The sequence below is a fragment of the Panthera leo genome, chromosome B4 (genome assembly GCF_018350215.1).
Source record: "Panthera leo isolate Ple1 chromosome B4, P.leo_Ple1_pat1.1, whole genome shotgun sequence".
Lineage (NCBI taxonomy): Eukaryota > Metazoa > Chordata > Mammalia > Carnivora > Felidae > Panthera > Panthera leo.
This window is the reverse complement of record NC_056685.1, coordinates 101,434,601-101,446,295: the sequence shown is the minus strand read 5'-3', so window position 1 is coordinate 101,446,295 and position 11,695 is coordinate 101,434,601. Positions and strand designations below refer to the sequence as shown.

Genomic DNA, 11,695 nt, shown 5'->3' with positions numbered 1-11,695 from the left:
AATTATGTTTTGGCCAATGTGGTATAAAATTACATACGATTACGGTTTCAGCTTGAATTCTCTTTAGTGCAATTGACAATCTTCCTATAATATTTTGTGTTTTGGCGTTTATCTCTTCCATCAAGACCCATTTTTGCCATGTTTCCACTAGATTGTGTCTTCTTATTATTAACCTGGAAATGGTTCTCATATAGTCTGTGCACCAATCCTCTGTCACTTACAGGCATTGCAACATATTTTCCCTGTGCCTGCCTTGTAACCATCACATATCAAGAAGTTTTTAATCTCAATGCAATAAGTTTCACTGTCTTTTTTTTTTTTTCCTGACATATCCTTTTCCAACAAAAGCCATTGTAGGATTTTTCTACACATTTTTTCATATTTATATTTTTAATCAATCTGTAATTGGAGTGTGTGTGTGTGTGTGTGTGTTGCAAGGTGGGGAAGATAACTGTGCTTCATTTTCCATCTGATTAACTAATTGACTAACCACCACTTTTTACTAAATAGTTCACCCTTTCTTCTCAATCTGTAACGCTTCTGCTGTCATAAATCAAATTTTCATAGATGCATGCTTATTATTTACTCATAAGTCTTGGTATCTTATAAGTATATTATAATAAATCTTGGAATCTGGAAACTCTCATCTCCTTTTATTCTTTTTCAAGATTGAGTTGTCTATTTTTGGCCCATCCACTCTTCCACATACACACACACACACACACACACACACACACACACACATTTAATTTAGCTTGTCAAGCTCATTAAAAACCCAATCAGAATTTTGATTTGGATTGTAGTGAAGAAACTGTCATTTCTAAGATAATGAGGACTGCCATTAATGTGATATATCTCTCTACTATTCTTTTAGACAATTTTAATTAATTTAAATAAAGTGTTACTTTTTCCATAGAGATCTTAAGCATAATTTGCATTTATAGCTAGGATTTTACATTCTTGTTCCTAATACAAGTGAAATTTTAAAATTATGTATTTTTGAAAATTGCATAGAAAAGCCATTGATTCTTTACCAAACTTGTGTCAGGCCATCTTGCTGTATTCCTATTTTTCTAATATTTTTTTAGGTTCTTTTGAGCCTTTTATGTGGATAACAAATAATCCATGAATGATTATGTATATTTTTATCATTTATAATCTTTGTTCTCCTTTACTACTCCTCTTTTATTTTCATGATCACCAGAAATTTCAGTCCCAGGTAGAATTAAAATGGTGACAATGGAACTCATCAGCCTACTCCTGACTCTAAAGGAAATGTTTATAAATTTTGCCAGTGAGGCTTTGTAATTATAAGTAGTCTGTCTTTATCAGAGTAAGGGACTTATAATCTCTTCCCAGTTTAATAGAAGTTTATGATTACTTATCATTAATGATTACTATTAATGAATGTTAAAATTCATCAAATGTTTTTCTTGAGTCTGTTGAGATGGCTATATTGTTATTTCCTTCGATCAGAGTGGAGAATTACATTGACAAATTATCTAATTTAAAATAATTTTTTCATTGCTGGCATAAGTACTTTGTTTGATACATTAGTCTCATATATAGTTAGAAAGGATTTAATCATTCTCATTTTGGATTTTTGTATGTCTTTTCAAATTAGATATACTTATAATTTTCTTCTCTTATGTCCTTGACTATTTAAACATCATCAAGATCACACTAGTCTCAAAGGAGAATTTGGGAATATCACTCCTTTTTATCCAATTTACACCATTAGGACTTTCTGTATTTGGGGTAGTTTTTAGAATTTGTCTGTAAAATAATATAAGACCAGTAGTTTAATAGTTAAAGTATTTGATTGGCATATTTATAGCTACACATTAATCTGATTAAATTTTCTTGATCTACAATTTATCCAGATTTTCTATTTCTTTTGGAGTCATTATTAAATAAGCTACTTTGTTTTAGGAAATTTATTGTTTTATGTATTTTCAAATTTAAGGATGTAGAGTTTTCTCTACTGTTTGATTTTATTTTCTAGCTTATCAGTAATTATATTTTTTCAATTTTTTTAATGTTTATTTATTTTTGAGACAGTGGGAGACAGAGTGCTAGTGGGGGAGGAACAGAGAGAGAGGGAGACACAGAATCGAAACAGCTCCAGGCTCTGAGCTGTCAACACAGAGCCAGATGCCGGGCTTGAACCCACAAACCATGAGATCATGAGCCGAAATCGGACGCTTAACCAACTGAGCCACCCAGGCCCCTGTAATTATATTTTTTAAAAAATTAGTAATATTTATTCACGTCTTTTCATTTTTTCCTTGATTACTCTTGTTAAATATTGTCTGTCAGTCTTTTTTATTTTTAAACAAAGTTATGGTTTATTGATATTTCCTAATATTTGCTTTTATCTTTATTTTTTCAGTTATTATGCTTTATTTAGATGTATTTTATTGTTTTCTCTCTAAGGTCTTTAGCTAGATGTTTAGCCTGATAATTTTATCCAATGCAAATGGTTAAGGTGTGTTTCTTCCATACCTCACTTCAGCTATTTCTTCATAGGTTTGATATATAATGTTAGTATAATTCAAATTATTTTTAAATTTTTTAATACTGCTTCTTTGTAGTGTATTTTAAAATTTCCAGTTGCTCTTTTTAAACTTTTGTTGTTGTTGTTATTTGTATCTAAAGGGGTTTATTGAGAGAACAATTGCTTTAGAGAGCATCCTGTTTTATGTATACTTGAGAATAATTTATTTTCTTAATTGGTGTATGTTTTATTTTGTTATATTCTATGTAAGTTTTTCAAATTAATTTTCCAGTTCACTTATTCTATTTTCAGCTAGTTTGCCTACACTTTCATTATGCATTGAGTTTTAATTTAAAAAATTATAGCTTTCACTGCTACAAATTTTCTTTAGTTCTTTTCAGATACAACTTGCTTAATTTGTAGTTTCTTTTTTGTTTATATCTAATACATGTTTTATACTCTTTTTCTGAGATTTCCAATGAAAATATATTCTTACAAGTTTAATTATACTGACTGTTGCTTCTGATGACTTTCACTCAAGGTGGTTTAGTTCCTTATGTGCTCTGTAATTTGGTTTGTGAATCCATGTTTCCTGTGGCTTTAACTGTATAAATTCCTTGAGACCCAGCAGGAAGGTATGTCTCTCAAAAAAAAAAAGATGGCTTTTACTTCTGTCACATAACTCTGGGAGCTATGAACTTAAGACCACTGCAATTTATTTATTTATCTTATTTTCTGAACCTTACATATAATATAAATGCAGACCTCAAACTTGTAGAAGAGCAGTATTATGAATTTTAATTCTCAGGAGCTTACTTTATTCCAGGTTGAAGATCACCACAGACTTAGTTCCTCGTTATCTCCTCAGTGCAATAAGTAGATTTATTTTCAGACTTCCTTTTCACTGGCTGTGTGTAGTCTTTTAAGGGTCCCAGGTTTGTGTGGATCCTCAATTATTTATCCTGGGCCTAAGTCTTTTCATTCTCTCTAAATTTTTAAAAAAAAATTGTAGTTAGTTAACATACAGTACAATATTGGGTTCAGGAGTAGAATTCAGTGATTCATCACTTACATACAACACCCAGTACTCATCATAACAAGTGCCCTCCTTAATGTCCATCACCCATTTATCCCATCCCCCACCCACTTCCCTCCATCAACCCTCAGTTTATTCTCTATTGTTAAGAGTCTCTTATGGTTTGTTTCCCTCTCTCTTTTCCCCTCTTCCCATAGGTTTATCTGTTTTGGGTTTTTTTTAATTCCACATATGAGTGAAATCATATAGTATTTGTCGTTCTCTAACGTATTTGGCTTAGCATAATATATGCTCCATCCATGTCACTGCAAATGACAAGGCTTCATTCTTTTTGATGGCTGAGTAATCCACATCTTTATCCATTCATCAATCAGTGGACATTTGGGCTCTCTCCATGGTTTGGCTATTGTTGATAATGTTGCTATAAACAGGAGGGTGCATGTACCCCTTTGAATCTATATTTTTGCATCCTTTTGGTAAATACCTAGTAGTGCAATTGCTGGAGTATAGGATAGTTCTATTTTTAACTTTTTGAGGAACCTCCATACTGTTCTCCAGAGTGGATGTACCAGTTTGCATTCCCATCAACAGTTCGAGAGAGTTCCCCTTTCTCTGCATCCTCACCAACATCTGTTGCTTCTTGTGTTGTTAATTTTAGCCATTCTGACTGGTGTGGGATGGTATCTCATCATGATTTTGGTTTGTATTTCACTGATGATGAGTGATATTGAGCATCTTTTCACGTGTCTGTTAGTCATCTGTATGTCTTCTTTGGAAAAGTGTCTATTCATTTTTTCTGCCCATTTCTTAACTGGATTATTTGTTTTTTGGGTGTTGAGTATGATAAGTTCTTTATAGATTTTAGATACTAACCCTTTGTCAAATACGTCATTTGCAAATATCTTCTCCCATTCCATAGGCTGCCTTTTAGTTTGTTGATTGTTTCCTTTGCTGTACAGAGATTTGTTGTCATAATAAAGTCCCAAAAGTTCATTTTTGCCTTTGTTTTTCTCGTCTCTGGAGATGTATATAGTAAGAAGTTGTTCCAGCTCAGGTCAAAGAGGTTGCTGCCTCTGTTCTCCTCTAGGATTTTGATGGCTTCCTGTTTTACATTTAGGTCTTTCATCCATTTTCTGTAGGTTCCAGGGTACCTATCTTTTACCTAGTTGGCTAAGTTTATTCCTAGGTATCATGGTTTGTGGGATAATTGTTTACGGGATCAATTTGTTCATTTTTCTTTCTGCTGCTTCATTATTGGTGTATAGAAATGCAACAGATTTCTGTATGTTGATTTTATATACTGCCACTTTGCTGAATTCATGTCTTAGTTCTAGTAATTTTTTGGTGGAGGCTTTCAGGTTTTCTACACAGAGTATCATGTCATCTGCAAATAGTAAAAATTGGATTCTTCCTTGCAGATTTGGATGCCTTTTATTTATTTTTGTTGTCTGATTGCTGAGGCTGAGACACCAGTACTATGTTAAATAGTAAAAATGAGAGAGGACATCCCTGTCCTGTTCCTGAGCATAAAGTAAAAGCTCTCATTTTTTCCCCTTTGAGGATATTAGCTGTGGGTCTTTCATATATGGCCTTTATGATGTTGAGGTATGTTCCATCTATACCTACTTTGTTGAGAATTTTTATCAAGAATGGAAGCTGTATTTTGTCAAATACTTTTTCTGCATTTATTGGAGAGGATCATATGGTTCTTATCTTTTCTATTATTAATGTGACATATCACATTGGTTGATTTGCAAATATTGAACCACGCCTGCATCCCAGAAATAAATCCCATTTGATCATGATGAATAATTATCTTAATGTACTGTTGGATTTGATTTGCCAGTATCTTATTGAGAATTTTGACATGTGTTCATCAGGGATATTGGCCTGTAATTCTGCTTTTTGGTAGGATGTTTGTCTGGTTTTGGAATCAAGGTAATACTGGCCTCATAGAACGAGTTTGGAAGTTTTACTTTCATTTCTATTTTTTGGAACAATTTGAGAAGAATAGGTATCAACTCTTCTTTAAACGTCTGGTAGAATTTCCCTGGAAATGCATCTGGTCCTGGGCTTCAGTTTGTTGGGAGATTTTTGATTACTGTTTCAAATTCTTTGCTGGTTGTGGGTCTGTTCAAATTACCTATTTCTTCCTGTTTCATTTTGAGTGGTTTATATGTTTCTAGTAATTTGTCCATTTCTTCCAGATTGCCCAGTTTGATGGTATATTTTTTTTCATAAGATTCTCTTATAATTGTTTGTATTTCTCTGGTGTTGGTTGTGATCTCTCCTCTTTCTTTCATGCTTTTATTTATTTGGGTCCTTCTCTTTTCTTTTTGTCTAAGGGGTCAAAAATTTTATTAATTCTTTAAAAGAACCAGCTCTTAATTTTATTGATCTGTTCTACTGTTTTTGTTGTTGTTGTTGTTGGTGTTGTTGTTCGTTTCTAAATTGTTTATTTCTTCTCTAATTATTTTCCTTATTCTGCTAGCTTCAAGCTTTATTTGTTATTATTTTTTTAGATCCTTTATGGGTAAGGTTAGGTTGTGTATTTGAGACTTTTCTTGCTTCTTGAGGTAGACCTGTTTTGCATTATACTTCTCTCTTAGGACTGCCTTTGCTGTATCCCAAAGGTTTTGAATTGTTGTGTTTTCATTTTCATTTTCTTCCATATAATTTTTTATTTCTTCTTTAATTTCTTGGTTAACCCATTTATTCTTTAGCAAGATGTTCTTTAACTTTCATGTATTTGTAGTCTTTCCAAACTTTTTCTTGTGGTTTGAGTTTCATAGTGTTGTGGTCTGAAAATATTCATGGTATAATCTCAGTCTTTTTGTACTTGTTGAGGTCTGATTTGTGACCCAGTGTGTGATTCTAGAAAATGTTCCATGTGCACTTAAAAAGAATGTGTATTCTGATGCTTTAGGATGAAATGTTGTGAATATATGTTTTTTTTTTAAATTTTTTAACCTTTATTTATTTTTGAGAGAGAGAGAAACAGAGAGCAGGAAAGGGGCAGAGAGAGAGGGAGACACAGAATCTAAAGCAGGCTCCTGGCTCTGAATTGTCAGCACAGAGCCCAATATGGGTCTTGAACTCATGAACTGTGAGATCATGGCCTGAGCTGAAGTTGGACGCATAACCACCTGAGCCACCCAGGGTGCCCCCTGAATATGTCTGTTAATTTCATATAGTCCACTGTGTCATTCAATATCATTGTTTCCTTGTTGATTTTCTGCTTAGATGATCCATCCATTGTTGTAAGTGGGGTGTTAAATTCCCCTACTATTATTGTGTAATTGTCAATGAGTTTCTTTATGTTTGCTATCAATTGATTTATATATTTGGGTTCTCCAAGTTGGGGGCATAAATATGTACAATTGTTAGAGGTCCTTGATTTATAGGCCCTTTAATTATAATATAATGCCCTTCTTCATCTCTTTTTACAGTCTTTGATTTAAAATCTAGTTTTTCTGTTTAAGTATGGCTACTCCAACTTTCTTTTGACATCCATGAGCATGATAGATGGTTCTCCATCCACTTTCAATTTGCAGGTGTCTTTAGGTCTAAAATGAATCTCTTGTAGGCAGCATATAGATGGGTCTTGTTTTTTTTTTATCCATTCTGATGTCCTATGTCATTTGATTGGAGCATTAGTCCATTTACATCGGAGTGATTATTGATAGATATAAATTTAGTGCCATCGTGTTACCTGTTGGGTTGGTGTTTCTGGTGATGTTCTCTGTTCCTTTCTACTCTACCTCTAAAACTTAAGACTTTGCACTCTGCTGCTTATAAAAAACTCGTGGCATTAAACCCCTCTCCTTTCTCCATCAATGGTTTTGGGGAAGAGTTTTCTTGTGCAATCCTCTGCGGGTGTTTTTACAATTTTTCACCCTTTCACCCTTGTTCCTCTCTCTGGTCAGGACTCGCTCCCCTCTTCAGTACCCATGGCTTTTTTCTCCCCCAAATCAACTCTCTGCAGCTCCTACCTTCCATTAGGTGGTCGGGTTTCTATGTGTAGATGTGCAGCTTTGTTCTTTCAGTCCTCATATCAATTTATTTGGTGTTCACAATGATTTGATAATTTATCTAGCTATGTTGAGGGAGGAGGCAAACTTAGGTCACCCTACTTCTCCACCATGTTAATGGCTCTCCTTTTTTCTTTCTTTTTTTTTCTTCTTTTCTTTCTTCTTCTTTTGTTCTGCTCTGAGTGGCTTTTACAGTCCTAAATTCTAGATTTCTGAGATCTGTAGAGACTCTTGGGGCAGATACAGCCTCAGTTTCAATTGAGAACTCTGGTTTTCTAACTTCTTTGATTTTGGAGTCTGAGTATTTTCCATTAATTTCATGTGAATTTAGGTGTGCATCTGAAATGTTGTATTTTACAGAATATTTCTGAAAATTTTATGGAGAGAAGACTATTATTTTTTAATCTTCCATAGTACTGGAGAAAAAAACCCTCTCTTTTGAAGTTCCAGAATGTGGGCTTTATACCTAACACTTATTTATGAGAATGAAATGAAGGCATTTTCACTCTAACTCAAATATTAGTAATATCAAAACAATAACAACAAAAAGTACAAAACTTCCAAACTTATAGATTCCCCCCCTTAAATAATTAACTTAACCTTCATTATATTTGCTTTATTACCTATTTTTATCTCTCTGCAATCAAGAATAACATCATATTATAAATTTACTTTCTGATCAAATAATCTTCTATTCTAATAATTTACTTAAATATTCTGTCAATGATTGATTCCATAATTGCTGTTATCTGCTTGGTGTACTTCCAAAGTCATTTTACTCTTACATCCATCAAGATGTGTAATACACAGTTCTACTTTGAGTCACATCCTGAAAATCAATTAATGAAATACCTCATTAGTGGGGTGCCTGGATGACTCAGTGGGTTAAGCGTCCGGCTCTTGATTTTGGCTCAGGTCATGCATGATTTCATGTTTCGTGAGTTTAAGCCCCTCACTGGGCTCTGGGCTGACAGTGAGGAGCCTGCTTGGGATTCTCTCTCTCTTCCCTTCTATCTCTTCCTCCCCCATCTGTGCTCTCCCTCTCTCTCCCTCAAAATAAATAAACTTTAAAAAAAACATTAAAAAAAACCAAACAAATGCCTCATAAGATAGATTCTCATACCTAATGCCTAATAAACTAATAAAATTAGGACAGGCAATGTTACAAATGATAGGGATTAAATTTATTTCTTATGCTTAATTTTTTTACCTCAAGCGCAACTGTTGTTTATGTCTTTGTTTTTAGAAAATCTAATAACAAAGTCCTTGAAATGAAACTTGAAATCTTAAGGCATGACAAGATTTTATTGGATACAATGATCCTTTCTGTCCCTTAACCTACTTACCAGATTATAAAGTTTCATGGATGTTTGACTATCAACTGATCCACTAGGATTGTTTATATAAGAAATCTAAAGGTACACTGATCTACAAGTATATTATTGATTCAAATGGCAATTTATCTTATTGGATAAGAAAACAACATCAGGTTTAGTTAGTGGAAAGGTCAAGTAAATGAAATCACAGAAAGTAGTACGTGTCACCAAATATTATGGAGAAAAGGTAAAATTAATCGAGTGGTAATAAAAAGTTTGAATTCTTGCACTTGAAATGAGGGGGGAAAAAGCACAGTTTGGACAAGTAAAGGTTTTAGTTACTGCTAAACTAAGTAGCTATGACTTTTGGTTACTCAGCAATCAGACTACTCACTATTTACAGGATATCATAATGAGACAACTCACATATAACAAGAATATGGTTGCTTCCACCACTTAGGGCAAACATTGGCAAAGCATGGCCCACAGAACAAATTCAGCCCATTGCCTATTTTTGTAAATAAATGTTTCTTGGAACATAGCTACTCTCCTTCACTTATGCATTGTCTTTTGGGACATTCATACTGAAAATGGCAGAGTTGAAAAGTTGGGACAGAGACCATCTGGCTTGAAAAGTGTAAAGCAGTTACTAGTTAGCCTTTTACACAAAAAGTTTCCCAATTCCTGGCTTTAAAGAATGTCTGTGGAAGTCTGGGAGATTTTTTTATTTCAGGCAAAGACAAGTTATATATGAGTTAAACTGTAGTGGTTTGATTTAAAGATGATTAACCATTAATATTTATTTATGTTATTGTTGATAATCAACACTCATTTGTGTGTTCTATACATCATCATTGTCATGAGGGAAGCTGACACTTTCCTAGGTTGGGGAACACAAGGGGAGAACTATAAGGGAGTTGTGAAATTCTTACTTGATTGCTAATGTCATAAACTAGTTTCAAGTTCTATGACCCTGGCCAATGATTAAATTGACTCTCTCCTGGAATATTTGTTCTTCCGAAATCTGCCTTTGCTGGGACCCCTTTACTTGCATTTCCCTTGACACAAATGATGTAGTATCAGCTCAATTTTTAGTGCTTCTTTAGTCAGTAGATATCTAGCAATATTAATTTTCTTCCTCTTTGTACAAGATCAAGAATAATCCATGCTGCTGCACTCATTTATACAGATACAATTGGGCCCTGCATTCTTTTCTATAATCAGATAATACTTCAGTAGCAGCTTCTACTTACCTCCTGCCATCAAATCAGCCATCTCTGACTTGTGAGATTTTCCAAATGGGATTCAGGTTCAGGAGACAAATGTTTTCTTGGTTAATCCTGTAGAAACCATTCTTTCCTCCTAGGCTTTTGGTGATGGATCAATATCCCTAGCCCTTTACCTTCTAGGAGTAGAGCTCATAGCATAGCTTGCAAGAAGGAAATCCATCTGGAAACAACCCTCTTATTCCCAGTTATTTAATAACCTTGGCATATATGAGAAGTTGAAAGTATATAGTTAGTTCTTGGAAAGCAACTTTGAAATTTATGCTAAAAGATATATCTCTGTTACCTGATGGTTATCAAACCATGGTGGCTCAGACAAACTAGATGAGTCCCGTTTATACACATCTTACTGACTTAACTGTATGACAAGGCATTGGTCAATCCAGACCTCTAATTGATTGCCATGGTTGCTGAAGATTTTATAAGTTAGGCACTGCCTTCATCATGGCTATGTTCTTTGAAAGTGCATATCAAAATACCTATGATACAATATAATAGGATTTAATGAGATAACATGCATGAAAGCTACTTCTACAATGCCTGGCACAGAAAAGAGATTTAATAAACGCATGTTCCTAATGATTAGCATACCAAGCCCTTTTATCAGAAGTGTCAAACATACAACTTGTGAGCTGAATTCCCTGTATGATGATAACCAGTTAGAACTTGGTACCAGAAGCCCACCTATGACAAGGCCTTTATTCTCCAGGTCACCAAAGTTTCCATCAACGTGCCTCACACATTTTCCTTATCTGACAAGTCCAGGCATGAATTTACATTTGAAAACTTTGGCTTATAAAAGTAAGGTCCAAAATTCCTTTTCTCTCTGTCCATTAATGAAATCATCTTAGCAACCTGTTTGTATGTACGTCTCAGATCCCTGAAATCCCCAACTACAACCTGTTGCTAACTACCTCTGACCTCATTTCTTACCTCTTCTCTATCTTTCACTCTGTTCTGGTCACATGGGCCTCTGTTATTCCTAGAATATAAAAAGTTTAAACCATTTCAGGACTTCTCAATTGCTACTTTCTCTGAATAGAACATATTTTTCCCATATACCTGCCTCGTTCGTCCCAACACTTCTTTAGGTTCATGCTTGAAGCAGAAGTATCACCTTCACAGAGACTTCCCTCACCACACTGTCTAAAGTAATTTCTCTACTATTCTCTACTCAAAACCCTGCTTAACTTTTCTTCATAGTGGTTTTTATAAAGGTAATATATAATATAGTATATGTTAATGTTCATTTATTTAATTACTGTTGTCTATGGTCCTTAATAGGATGCAAGGTCTACAAACAGGCTGCTGTGCTATGGCCAGGACCAATGCAAAGAACCCAATAAATAGTCAGTATATAAATAGTCAGTATATATTTGTTGTTGCTGTTTACTGAGATACATTATATTTATTTTAGGTGTACAACACAATGATTTCCTACACATATATATTGCAAAATGATTACCACAGTAAGTTTAGTTAACATCCATCACCACAGATAGTTATAATTTTCTTATCTTGTGATGAGA

At 34.0% G+C, this 11,695-nt stretch overlaps 1 long non-coding RNA gene across 1 annotated transcript in view; it reads right to left on the bottom strand.

Moving 5' to 3' along the window:
* The window catches only part of LOC122223687, a 12,150-nt gene extending 1,008 nt beyond the window's left edge, over nt 1-11,142 (bottom strand). Inside the window, exons 1-3 of the long non-coding RNA XR_006204395.1 lie at nt 11,100-11,142; nt 10,134-10,366; nt 3,314-3,484 (exon numbers count right to left, since the gene is read on the bottom strand). This is a non-coding gene — a long non-coding RNA (uncharacterized LOC122223687). The remainder of the gene's footprint in view (nt 1-3,313; nt 3,485-10,133; nt 10,367-11,099) is intronic.
* Nucleotides 11,143-11,695: the final 553 nt, after the last annotated feature.